Source organism: Cavia porcellus, unplaced genomic scaffold (genome assembly GCF_034190915.1).
Source record: "Cavia porcellus strain 051 isolate PalLab524CR breed Dunkin Hartley unplaced genomic scaffold, mCavPor4.1 scaffold_1, whole genome shotgun sequence".
In the NCBI taxonomy this organism is placed as follows: Eukaryota; Metazoa; Chordata; class Mammalia; order Rodentia; family Caviidae; genus Cavia; species Cavia porcellus.
In genome coordinates this window covers 74,191,149-74,205,368 of record NW_026947484.1, presented here as the reverse complement: position 1 = coordinate 74,205,368, position 14,220 = coordinate 74,191,149, and the positions used below count along the sequence as shown (strand labels likewise).

Below are 14,220 nucleotides of genomic sequence, written 5' to 3'. Positions count from 1 at the left end.
GTCATGTATAATGAGCTAAGGGGTGGGATCCAAGTCTCATCACAAAATTTATTGTGTTATGTTTTACATATACCTCATACACATGACCTAAAGGTAATTTTATACAGTGTTGTAGTCAGTTACATACAGGACACATAATTTATAGTGCTATTTGTAATGGTTACTCAACTGTTAAATACAAGAAGTGCGGGAAATCTGTCCACACACTAAAATCTTGGAGAATCCAGCTGAGGGCCTGGATCCAAGCCAGTATCCTCCATGGATTCTGCTGAAGACCTAGAGCTCGCGACAGTGTCTCATGCAAATCTGTTTGTGGATCTGTGCTGGGAAGGCCCAAGGTCAGCGGTGGAAGCTGAAAGTCTGTGCCAGCAGGGTGAAGGAGCTGTGAAGTAGGCTGAGGGTTCTGCCTTGGAGCCAAGTAGCAACACTCAGAGAACCAGGGCTCCCCTAAAAGGTACCACAGCCATCCTTAGCAAGAATGAGGTCCTGGGCTGCTCCAACATTGAGGACAGCCAGGTTCATATCAGGAAGCCAGCATTATATGTTTCTCCTGAGATTGAACAGCACACATTGTCCCCTTAGGAGCCAGGGAGTGATGCTCAAATAAGGACCAGAGCTCCCCTAAAGGAAACTAGTCATTCTCAGCAACAAGGTCCTGAGCTCCTCCATGGTAACAGCTGAGTTCATTTCCAGGGAGCCAGCCTGACAGGCTCCTCCAGGAGAATGAACAGCTCCAAAAGAGCCAACAGCTCCAAAAGGCAACTACTCTTCCTCTCCACGTTTTCTTTCTATGCTGCAACAGTCCTCAGGTGCTCCGTCTACACTAAGCACCACGCTGATTCAGTTCAGCTGGCTCCAGTTTTGAGTCCACCTGAAACTGTCTAGTACACTTGTGCTTTGATTTATGAGGTTAGAAAATTCTACTTTTGGTTTCACTCAGTGCTCAGAAAGTTCTAGTTCTGGATTTCTGGTTTTCAGATTAGGCATGCTCCAACTGTCATTATTTTGTTTTTTACAGTTACATTGCTCAAAATTTATAATCTGTGGATTAAAAAGTTAAGGGGTACTACTTTTTGAATTTCAAATTTAATTAAATTTTCAAGTTGGCATTTTAAAAACATGATTACTTTCATATTTTTAAATATGTACTCTGGTAACTAAAACGGAGTTATTTCAATTTGAAGCAGTTAAATTAGAATGAAAGTAGATGATTGTATTAAAGGAAGATCAGGGGAGAGTTATGTTCATTTAAAGCTAGTATTTTAATAAAACTCCATGCTGTATAGAACTTAATGCTATTCCTACAAATAGGTTTTTATTTTGACACTTTAATGTACAGTAGTTACAAGTTTATGAGTAATTCTTACTGTTTCCACAAGAGGGCCCTATTAGAAAAGCTTTTTTCTTTTTAATGTCATGGTTTTTCTGTGTGACTTCCATGACAACAGAACTGTTTCAAAAAAAGAATTTCGCAGAACATGCTTCTGATCCCAGCACATTGAGAGATTGAGTCAGGAAGATTGTAAGTTAAAGGCCTGCCTAAGGTGCATAGCAAGACCCTGTCTAGGGAAAAAGTCTGTTTTCCAGAGAAAGATAATATATACTCATTTCTTGGCAGATACAATCTTTTCTAAGATATTACTGGGGGATAGTTTGTAAATTTTGTTCTTTTGTCTCAGAAAGATATCTTTCTGTTCTCTGTTAACTGTTAAAAAACTAGAGTCTAATAGACGGGGGATTTAGCTCAGTGGCATAAGCGCCAGCCTGGCAAGCCCGTGGTCATGAGTTTGATCCCTGGTACCAAGAAAATAAGCAGAAATGTACATAAAGCCTTTTTATTAGCATAATTATAGCATTATATATTATTTCTTTTTTCCTATCCCCCCCCCAAATACTTAGCAATTTTTGGTTTAAAAAACAAAACAAGGAACAGATACTATGTGAAGAGACAGATGTCACAAACATGTTATGGAAAGAGTTTTCCAGATAAAGTATTAGACATATAATACCAAACAAAAGAAAACTATTAATTTTGTCCTTGAGAGTTCATAGCTTCAAATAAACAACTCAGGAATAACTTTTTTTGCTATAATGTTGTAATGTTTCATTTTAACAAGTGCTGAAGAACAGAAAACAGGCAAAGTCAGTAAGAATGTTTGGTTTCTATCCAGCTGTCTCTTACTTTACATTTGACTGACTACAGTAACCCTTAGGGAGCAAAGGAAGGTGACTGAAGTTAAACCAAAATTAACTTCTAACCTAGCACATAACAGATATCAGAAACTTTACCAGACAACTTTACATATATTGCTAAAAACGTCCCAACAGAAACATATGGTACCAATTCAGTTTTACAACGAAGACATCAGGATACATAGAAGTTAGCACCTGATAAGTGGTGGAAGCAGGATCCAAAACCATGCCTGTCTGGCCCTGTGCTTTTCCCATTACATCACGCTGCTGTCTAGGAAAACAGCCTGGAGGAGTAGCTCTTCTGAATGTTTAAAACTTTAGATGATCTTAAAACATTTCTGCTCCACATATTTCTATCCATTCAGAAGTATGCTTCCTTCATTTCTTTCTACTTAATAATTGGAGACTGTCTTTAAAAGAATAGCAAAGGAGCATAGAATTAGATACAATAAGAATGTTCAAATAGACTCACTAATAAACTGCACATCTGGTTCTTCTAATGTAGGCCAGCTTTGAATAGGTAACTCTTGAATAAGAAAATCTGTGTAAATCTCTTATTATTTTGAATATATCTAATCAGTGATTTATTTTCAATAAAATTTTTACAGCTACCCATTTATAAAAAGTTAAAGTCCTACTTGATGTATGTTTTTATGCGAAAGGGTGAGGCCTTCAGAGCTAACTTCTTTTTTTTTTTTTTTTTTTTTTTTTTTTTTGGTCTTTTTCGTTTTTATCCGTACCGGGGATCGAACTCACGATTGCCTGCATGCAAGGCAGGCGCTTATGCCGCTGAGCTAAATCCCCAGCTGCTAGAGCTAACTTCTTAAGCTGGCATTTCAGAAATAGTATGCCTTAAAAGAGAAGGAAGAAAATTAAAGAAAAGAACAGGTTTTGTTTTCTTTTTCTAACAGTACTGGGAATTGAACCCAGGGACGCCATACCACTGAGTTACATCTCTAGCCTTTTTCTTCACCTTGGGGCAAGTTATATACACACCGGCCTCCAACTTGTAGTTCTCCTACCTCAGGCCTCCACGCCAAGTAAGTAGGATTATTGGCATGTGCCAGTATGCTTGGCCAGAATAAAAACACTTCAGTAAACTTACTCATATGTGAGAAGAGATAAGTAGAGAAAGTGGCAGTATGTATATCAGATAAAATAGAAGCAACATCCTGATTGTTCACTTTCTTCAAATTAGGTTATTAGCTGGATATGGTGGTGCACACCTGTAATCCCAGCACTCAGGAGGCTAAGGCAGGAGGATCGTTGCAAGTTCAAGATCAGCCCGGGCTACAAAATGAGCTCAAGGCCAGCCTGAACTACATTGCAAGACCCTGTCTCAAAAAGACAGAAAACCCCACCAAAACAAATTGGGTTATTATTTGATAAAAACTAAATATAAAAGTTACTTTGCATAATACAAGCTCAGTTACATTTAAAAATTCAAATCATGATCCAAGCAATCACAGCATACCTGTAATATGAATACTGTTCATTTAAATCAGGAATGCACTAGAGTTCAAATCTTGCACAGAACGTCTGAAGTCTTTTGTGGGGACATATTAATAGAGGAAAATAAGGAGCCCAGAGATTCAAATTCACAGCTCAAGACACCTGTAAAGAATCTAAAAGTTTCTAAATATACCCTTAAAGAATCTTTTCTTCAGGACTTTATACAAAGAAAAAAATATTTTTATTAAGTATTGCTACAATGCAGATATGCATAATGACCATACTCATCATAAGGAATTTGCACCAGTATATGATATATCTTATTTCTCTTTTTTTTTTCCTCAATTCCTTCCCCTCCTGTTTACCCTCACTTCCCTCTTTATTTACAAAGCTTTGTTTCCATTTTATCCTTCTTTTACTGTGTTCTTTTCCCTGTCCTCTTTCTTTTCCTCCTGCACCCTTCCTGGTTCCTTTTTTCCTTTGGAAAATTTTTTCCCTATTTCACGGTATCTGTTGTACATTTTGATCCTTATTTACACGTCATTTCTCACAGCAAGAAGACAATGCCATATTCACACATGCATGTCTGATTTATTTCACTTAAGCGTGTGGTCTCATAGTATATGCATTTACCTAGGAGTGTCTCAAGTTCATCCTTCTATATGGTTAAGTATTGTTCAGTTACATATATATATATATATATATATATATATATATATACTTTAAAAGCACATCTTTAGTGTTATTCATGTGTTGGTAAATGGATACTTGAGTCATTTCCAAGATCTAACTATTACGAACTGTGCTACTAAAGACATTGGTGTGCATATATTCCTGTGGTATGATGTTTTTAATTCTTGTGGGAAGATACCAAGTAGAGGAATAGCTGTGTCAAATGCAACTTCTAATCGTAGTTTTTTGAGGATCCCCACACTGATTTCCACAGTGGTTGCACCATTCTGTGATCCTATCAATAAGGGAGAAGGGTTCCATTTTCCCTACAGCCCCTCCAGCATTTATTATTGGTCAATTATTGATTGATAATAACCATTCTTTTTAGAGTGAGATGGAATCTCAGTGTTGTTTTAATTTGCATCTCTCAAGTGACTAAGACATTGAACATTTTTTCATATATTTATTTGGTGTTTGAATTTCTGTATCCGAGAAGTGGGTGTTCATCTCTGATGACCATTTCTGGATTGGGTCTAAAAATTTGGGGGTGTGTTGAAATCTTTGTGTTCTAGATATTAGTCCTTTGTCTGAGGGATAGCAGTTATATTTTTTTCTTACTCTGTAGATTGTCTTTTTTCACTTCCTTGGTGATTTATTTTACTGTACAAATCTTCCTAATAGGATGAGGATCCTAGTTGTTGATTCTTTATAGTATTTGCTGTGTGATTGTGGTTCATGAAATCTTTGGCTATAACTCTGCCTTCAATAGTTCTACCTATCCTGTTTTCCAGCAGATTTAGTGTTTCTGTTTTAATATTTAGATCTTTGGTCCATTTGATTTTAGTTTAGTGCATGGTGAGGGACATAGGTCTAGCTTTAGTCTTTGACATGTGGAAAGCCAATTTTTCTAGTGCCATTTATTAAAGAGGCTGTCTTTCTTCTAGTGAATGTGTTTGATCCCTTTGTCAAAGATAAAGTGGCTGTGTTTGGATTGTATCTGCATTTCTAATCTGTTTCACTTATCATCAGGTCTCCTTTCTTGCCAGTACCATGCTGTTTCTATCACAGTAGCTTTGTAGTATAATTTCAGGTCAGGGATTGTGTTATCCCCTGCCTTGCCTTTGTAGCCCAGAATTGTTTTTCTATTCTAGATCTCTTCTAGTTCCAAATGATTTTTAGGAATATTTTCTCTATTTCTGTGAGGTATATTAATGGTGTTTTGATTTGGAATTGCCTTTTATCTGTTTAACAATTTTGGGAGTATGACCATTTTCATGATATTGGTTCTTTCTGCCCATGAGCAAGTGATGTCTTTCCATTTTCTGATAGCCTTTTTGGTCTCCTTTTTAAGAGCATTATAATTTTCAATGTATAGATCTTTTATTTCCTTCCTTAGATTGATCCCTAAATATTTCTTTTTTTTTTTTCAGTGCTACTGTGATAAGTGTTATTCCCTAATTTCTCAGAGCATTTGTTGCTTGTAAACAGGAATACTATTTATTTTTCAGTATTGGCTTTGTATGTAGCTACACTACTGAATTTGGTTATTAAATTTAGAAGTCTTTTTGTTGGAGTTGTTGGGTTACCTATATAGAGAGCATCATGTAGTCTACAAACAATAATTTAACTTCTGCCTTTCCTATCCTTATTCCTTTTCTTTCTCTTGTCTAATTGCTTTAGCTGATGTTTCCAGAACTATATTGAATAGGAGTGATGATACTGTGCATCCTTGTCTTCTTAATTTTAGAGTAAAAGCTTTCAGTGTCTGTCTTACAGTACAGTGTTGACTGTTGGTTTGTTGTAGGTGGCTTTCTTATTAGATTGAGATAAAGGCCATTATGCCAATTTTCTGTATAAATGGATGTTGGACGTTGTCAGACGCTTTTTCTGTGTCTGTTGAGAGGAACATTGTGATTTTTGTCCTTTGCTCTGCTGATATGGTGTACATTTTGTTCTTGGCTCTGTTGATATGATATGTTACATTTATCGATTTACATATGTTGAACTATGCCTACATCCCTAGGATGAACCTTATGTGGTCTTGATAAATAATATTCTTGATGTTTGTTGCATTCTATTTGCCTGTATATTGTTGAGATTGTTTGTATCTGTGTTCATTAGATTTGTGTATTCTCTTTTGGTTGAGTCCTTCCCTGGTTTTGGTTTAAAGGTAATACTTGCCTCTAGGAATGGTCCTGGAGTATTGCCTCCCTTTCAGTTTCATTTAAAGACCTTCAGCAGTCATGGCATTAGACCTTCTCTAAATTTTTTGTAGAATTCAGCAGTGAATCCATCAGGACCTGGGCTTTTCTTTGTTGGTAACTTTTTAATTACATTGTGAATTTCATTCATTGATACTGAGTTATTTAGAATTTTTATATCTTCTTGATTAGACTTTGGCAAGTCCATTTCTTCTCTTTTCTCTTCTCTTTTCCATCTTAATATAAGTACAAGTTTTTGTAGGATCACCTGGATTTCTGCAGATTCTCTTGTGTTTTTACCCTTTTCATTCCTAATGGCATGAATTTGAGTCTTTGTTTTCCTTTTCATGATAAAATTGCCTAAGGGTTTATCAATTTTATTTAGTCTGTTGAATCAGCTTTCAATTTATTGATCCTTTGTATTGTTTTCTTAGTCTCCATTGCATTAATTTCTGCTCTTTATAATTTTCTCCCTTGTATGAGCTTTGGGTTTAATTTTTTTCTTTTTTTATAGTAGTTTGATGTTCAACCTTAAGCTGTTCTTTTAAGCACATTCTGTTTTCCTGATATGAGAATTAACTGCTATAAATTTCCATTGTAGGATTGCTTTCATTGTGTTTCATAAGTTCCGTATGTTGTATATGCATTGTCATTTAATTATAGATATTATTTAATTTTTTTCCTTAATTTCTTGTGAGCCAGTCATTGTTCAGAAGGGTGGTAATTTCCATGTGTTTATGTTTTCTTTTTTCATTGCAATATGGTTAGATAATATGCATAGTATAATTTCAATTCTTTTGCATTTATTTAAACTCATGTTCTATGAGTGAGTATGTGGTCTATTTTGGAGAATGTCCTATGTGCAGCTGAGAAGAATGATGTTGTGGGGTGAATCACTCTGTAGATGTTTACTTACTAAGTTTGTTCGCAGGTTTGGTTTAGTTCTGATATTCCTTTGTTGATTTTTTTTTTTCTTTAGTTGACCTATTTGTGACAATGGAGTATGCAGTATTAAGGTCCCCCATTACAATCATATCAGTGCTTATTTGATTTTCGTATCTGTTAATATTTATTTTACATATTTGGGTTCAGTATTAAGTGTACATATATTTATGATTGTTATCTCTTCTTGCAGTTTTCTCTTAATAACTATGTAGGACTTTATGTGTTTGGATCAGTCTCAGCTTGAAGTTCACTTTACCTGCAAATAGAATAGCTATGTCTACTTTTTTCCAGATTCCTGTGGCATGGTGTATTGTTTTCCATTGTCTAATTGCTTTTTGAATTAAATGGTTTTCTTTTATGCAAGTGTATTGTTGGGTCCTGCTTCTTGATCCATTCTGCCAGTTTGTTTCTTTTACTTGGTGAATTGATACCATTAACATTGATGGCTATAACTGAGATTATCTACTTCGTGGTTGTCATGTTACTTTCCTGTGGTAGTGTGCTGCCCCACCCCACTCCCATTTAATTGTCTACTTTGTCTGGTGGCTTCTTTGTATTAATGTTCTTGGAATTGTGGTCTTTGGTGTCTCTTTCTACAGTATCCTTCAGAGCATTTTGGAGAGCTGGTTTGTGGTCATGAATTTCTTCAGCTTTTTGTCATGGGAGTATCTTATTTCTCCTTCAATTTTGAAAGAGTTTTGCAGGGAACTTCAATCTAGGTTGAAAGTTGTCTTCTTTTAGTTGTTGAAACTTCACTCCAAATTCTTTGACTTGAGTGTTGTGTTGAAAAGTCTGCTGTGATTCTGATGGGCTTTTCTTAATTATGTTTCCTTTGTTTCTTTTCTCTAACCACTTTTAATGTTCTATTGTGCTGAATTTCTGGAATCTTTATTATATGCCTTGGTGTAGATTTATTTTGATCATAGCTAATTGGAAATCTAAAAATCTCATTTATATGTGAAATTCTTTGTCAACATTTGGGAAGTTTTCTGCCATTACTTCTATGAACAAGTTTTTTTATGGTGCTATCTCTTGCTTTTTAATAGGCCCTAATTTTTATTTTATTATTTATTTATTTATTTGATTGCAGCTGTTGGATTGACTTTTCATTGTCTCTTGCTATTTTTCAGATATCTTTCTTTTTGTGGTCACTATCCACAATCCTGTCTTCTAAACAGGATTCTACTCCCATCTGTTGAGTGTACTTTCAGTAGAATTTTTAATCTCCTAGATGTCTGTTTGGATCTGTTTCATGAATTCTACTTCTTTCCTATGTGGCAAATTCATGGTTTTCATCATTTTCCTCAGCTCCTCTATTTTATCTGTGTCACTCTAGATTGGTTTAGCATGTCTGTCATTTTGATTTTCATTTCTTGTTTGACCTGAGAGATTATTTGTTCTATTGCTTCATCCATTTGTTTTTTTCACTTCTGCTGCTATCATTTTAGAAATTTCCAGTTGGTGGCTTCCTATTTCCTGTATCTCATTGTGCTCTGAATTTGTCTTGCGGGGGCTGGAGGTCTACAGTTGTATTTTCCTTCTGTGTCTTTATCATTTTCTTATTTTTTTATTTTGTTTTCTATGTTGAAGCTTGTAGATTTCTTATGTTAGACAGCTTTATCAGTAGTATCAGGTCTTTCCTAGGAGATGTTTTTTCCTTAAAGATGTCTTCCAGGTGTAGGCAGTTGTTGGTCTTTGTGTTTATCTCAAGAACCTACCTTACCAATTTATTAAGGATGAGAAGTTGCTACTTGGCTCAGCACCCAGGCCTTTGGTACTGGATTATGGTGATGGTTTAACCTCAGATAATCATGATGTTTTCATATGAGGGAGAAAAACTGATTACAACTCTTATGACATCTTTGCTAAGGTAGTGCAGTTAGCAATAGCATCAGGCATAGCCTAGGAACTGCCTCTGTTAAGTATTAATTTGGTGCTTTTAACCATAGGAGCAAACTGTGCAGTTAAATGACAAAATCCAGAATATACCAAGAACTTATATGCAATGAGTTTCCCTTTTGTAGGTGATTTTACCATGTGTGTGTGAGATTTATGAGGGATAGGGGACAAATGAGAAGAGAGAAGGCCTAAGGGCAAAGGATGGTCATCCAAGTTTTGAGAAATTGATGAAAAGAACAAATGAAAGAGAAAGCAAAAGAATATTGAAATGACCCAAAAAAAGAAGACATATGTTCACTAATATGAAGATATCATAAAATTAAGAGAGACTAAAGATGAATAGAACAAAACAAAATACAGGGAAGAAACCTAAGTCAAAAGAAAAAAATCCCAACTCTACAGAAAAATCAAACAAAGAAAAATAATAAAATTTGTCTGGTGTCTACAGTTTTGTGGTACTGTCCAAGTTACATCCCAGAGACGTGCTGTGTAACCTCACCAGGTGTGCAGTAGGATTTGTGCTAGGTATGGTGCTGATCTCTGCCCCAGATGGGATGCAGGGCTGGGGCTGGTCTTTAGCTGACAGCATACTGGATGTGTGCGTCTCCTTAGCATTTTTTTCTGTGTGTTCTGCCCCAGTTGCTGTGGTGCCATCGGAGAGTGAAAGCCAAGGGTTGCTCCCAGACCTGTGTACAAGAAGCTCCTTCCATTCCTTGCACACCTGCTTCTGTTCCACACCACCAGCTTCTCTTGCACATTGGTTGTAGGGTGGTGGGAGTGCCCGTGCCCCACTGTAGGGTAAGGCTGCTTGCCTGCCTACACTGCTGGCATAGCACTACTCTGCTGGTCGCAGACCAGGGGGATTCTTCCAGTCCTTTGTAGTTAGGGTGAGGACTGGCTTTGGGCAGCTGCTGGAGCAGAGTCTATGTGGTTGCAGCTCCTGCCTCTCAGTAGAATTCCCCTAGTTCTGCTTCCCAGCTTCCAGCAGTTTGCTGTGACAAGGTGGCCTACCTTCCCTCTGTCTTCTCCAGGATGTTGGCAGTGAAGTGACTGGAATTGTTCGGCTGCTGGGATTCCCACTGAACCCTTTGTAATGAAATGGCAGACCCGCCTGCCTGCTCCTGTCCTGTGTGTCTGTGTTCCCCAGCAGTGCTGGTTCACCTCTTCACCAATTGCTGGCTCTGCAGGGCCCTTCAGAAACAGGGTCACATTCTCACCACTGCTTATGATTTTTCACTCTCTCCCTGCTAGCCATCCGACCAGCTGCTGGGCCAGCCACAGCTTTCCAGTGGGAAAAAAATACTATAGTCTCATCACCAGATATCCCACCTATTAACTTTGGTATACCTTTCCATTATTTGGTGGGGTTAGAAAATGGGATTTAAATGACCATTATGACTTGTAAATATTTTTTCTAGTCATAAAAGCATTCTCTTTTTCTGAGATGGAGTCTCACTGTGTATTTCAGGCTGGCCTTTGTCTTACTGTGTAGTCCAGGTGGTCCTTGAACTTGTGGCAGTCCTCCTGCCTCAGCCTCTAAGTGGTAGGATTATAGGTGTGTGCTACCACAGCCAGCTTCATTTAGTATTCTGACATCACTGTAAATGACTATGTAATATGCCATCACACAGCTATATTAATTTAATCCCTTCATAGATATTTAGGTAGTTCTCCCATGTTTTTGTTTTCATGAATAATGAGTATTTGAAAATACGTATTTTTATGAACCCCTTGGTGATGAGGATAAATTACTTGAAGAGAATTCTGGATCAGAGGCCATGAACATTTTAAAGATGATGTTGATAACAAAATGGCAACTACCTATTGCCTGTTATGGAAAACTATAAAGCCTGTATTAGAAATGAACTGAAAAATTTTTAAGTGGGTCAGAGCTGGGTAAAAATTTTTTAACAAAAGCAATGTGTGCAATACTATGATGGCTTTTTTTTTTTTAATTTAAAAGGAAAAAGAGAAAAAAACAACAAAACAAAACAGTGTAAGGGTACAAGTAATACAGAACTACAAAAAAAAACAGTAAGATATCACTAGTTAATAGATTACACACTATCATCTTAGAAACGGTGATTCAGGTCACAGGATCAAAGCATACAAAGTGAACATTCGAACAGTGAGACTGCAAATAGTTGTGTTCAATGATCCAATCAAAAATATTAATATGGTCATCTATTTAACACACCTAACACACTTGCTGTTGTATCCTTTAGGGCACTTTTTTTTTCCTCTCTATTACAACAAAATTTACACATTTTGGGTTTTATTGCTCCCATAGATCTTACTACTTTTTTTTGTAAGAGAATAAAATCAAACATGATAAAACAAAGCTGTCAGTCAAAACCAAGGATAAACATAGCACATGATGTAAAAACAGAGTACAAGGTTATCAACAATGGTTACCATAATGCCTCTTGCTTCCTTAAGAAGAATTGTCTATCTCATTAGGTATTAAAAGTTGAACAAAACAGTAGAGAACAAGACCAGTAAAACCTAAATATTGTAAACCTTACAGAACTTCAAAAGAGGATAATAGTCAAACCAGAGTGAGCATCATAGTGAATCTTATTGCCTTCAAAGTAGCTGATGGCTTTTTTCTTGTATAGTTTTGAAGTTTTTATCTTTTATGTCATCCTTTCACTATTGGTCTCCAGCTAAGAACAAAATAATTCTAAAGGAAAAGAAATTATTTAAAAGTAGACAATTAAAAGTTAATTATTTGAAGGAATGAGGGATCATTTACAATGAAAAATAGTGTGATCATTTAAATAAAGCTAAAGCAAAATAGCATTTTTAATGACAACAAACATTTACAGTCTGGCAGTAGTTATCAGAACTTACCATGCATGTGCTGCCCCCTCCCCCCGCCCCCCCCCCCGAGCCAGGATTCTAGTTCTAGGAGTCAATTATGGTACTCATGTCCAAAAGGATCTTCATTGGAACATTGCATGTAACAAGGAAAAATTGGAAGCAACTTACACGCCAGTTAATAAGGGAATGGTTACATAAACTGAAGAGTATTCACTCTGTAATACTATGTGTCCATTCATAAAAAGTGAAGTACTTATCTCCTGAACCTGCAGAAAATGCAGAAGCACATTGTTAAGTGAACAACTCACAGAAAAATGAACTGGTCTAATCCAATTGATTTTTTTATATGAATTAGTAAAATGTTTATAAGAATACATATAATTAACACAGAAAAGGGATTGAAACAATATGTACCCTAAACTGTTAATGGCTGTAAGAAATTTTTATTTTTATAACTGCAAGTTAGATAGACATTACTAAGATAGTTTACAAAAAATATATTTTGCCTGTAGTAAAAAAAAAAGTTTTAAAAGAAAACAAGGTTACATTATCTGACAGCATCTGGGGATAACAACTTACGATGATGTTTTATCTGTGTCAGGGACGGAGGAGTTGATAAAAAGAAACCATAATACTAAATGATGAGTATAAAGACTTGCTCATATTTTCAATCTAGGTCATGTGTTTTTACTTTTTCTTTTTGTCTTAGTTTATTTGCTATCAAAGTGGCATGCATAAAAAGCCTGGCGTGGTGGTTTACGCCTGTAATCCCAGCACTCTGGGAGGCTGAGGTGGGAGGATCGCTGCCAAGACCAGCCTGGGCTACAAAGTGAGCTCAAGGCCAGCCTGAACTGCATAGCGAGACCCCATCTCAAAAACAGAAAAAAAAAAAAAAAAGTGATGTGCATAAAAACCATCCAGAGGCCTTGTTAATAATGCAAGTGCTCAAGCCCCAGCCTCAGAAGTATTAGTCAAATAGATCTGGGTGTGGCTTATGCATGGACTCCCTACCACAGGGTACTTTGTGAAGACTAGTTTGAAGTTTAGTGGAAAGAGTAAGATAGACCTGTTTTCTTTCTTAGAAACCTGTTCACTGCTAGTTCTGTGATCATGGGCAGGATTCTTACAAACTCAGCCACACCTAAAAAGAGAGAGAACACATTTCAAAATACTATGATGGACTAAAATAAATTAGTATCAGTGTAGTAGTTGTGGTAATGGTCTATAAAAGACATCCAGCAGATTAGATTCCCTCCTCATTACATGAAACTTTTGCAGTCTGGAGCCTGCCCACTCTTCCAACCCTGATCTTTCGCAGCCTGAAAAGTTCTCTGGCTAACTGGTAATAACGTAACTATCACCCCAACACTGCGGGGCTGAGGCAGAAAGTTTGCAAAGTAAAGACTGGGGATGTAACTCACTGGGAAAACCCTAGGTTCAGTCCCTAGTGCTGGGGTAGAGGGGGAGGAAATCTTTTTTAATTATATTAAATTACTTGTTCCCTAAATAAACATATTTTTGAGGCTTCTATACCTTTCCTTCAGTTCATAATCATAATTCCTTCTGCTTCTGCTTCTTGAGTAATGTCTTCTCCCCTGAAACTGTTCCGTTGTCCTAGTCTGTTACCACTCTGATTTTCCTGTATTTCTTTCTCTCACTTAATTTCTCTGTAGTCTGCCCCCTTTGCAAAGCATCATACTCTAAAGATGTGATCATGTACCCTCAGCAGACATGAATGTAGATTGTGACAGCCTCTGAATAAATGTGTGAGCTTGGACAAATTGTTTAGTACTTTCAGTCTTCTTTATCTCCCTAGCATGTGAAACAGAGATAATGTTACTGGTACACTATTGGGAGAAATAAAAGGTATGTGTGTGAAGCACTTAGCCAAGGGCGTAACACAGAAAGATGCAGAAAATAGTACCTGTTTCTGTTACAGGAATGATTCTGTGTCTTTTTCGTACTCACCTTTCTATGTGTAATACAGAGTATAATACTGACAGTTACATTCTCAGTATTTGTTTGATGAAAGAAT

At 36.6% G+C, this 14,220-nt stretch overlaps 1 protein-coding gene across 2 annotated transcripts in view; it reads left to right on the top strand.

Annotated features, from left to right (window-relative positions):
• The window catches only part of Smc5 (structural maintenance of chromosomes 5), a 100,391-nt gene that overhangs the window by 76,669 nt on the left and 9,502 nt on the right, over positions 1-14,220 (top strand). The window lies entirely within an intron of this gene.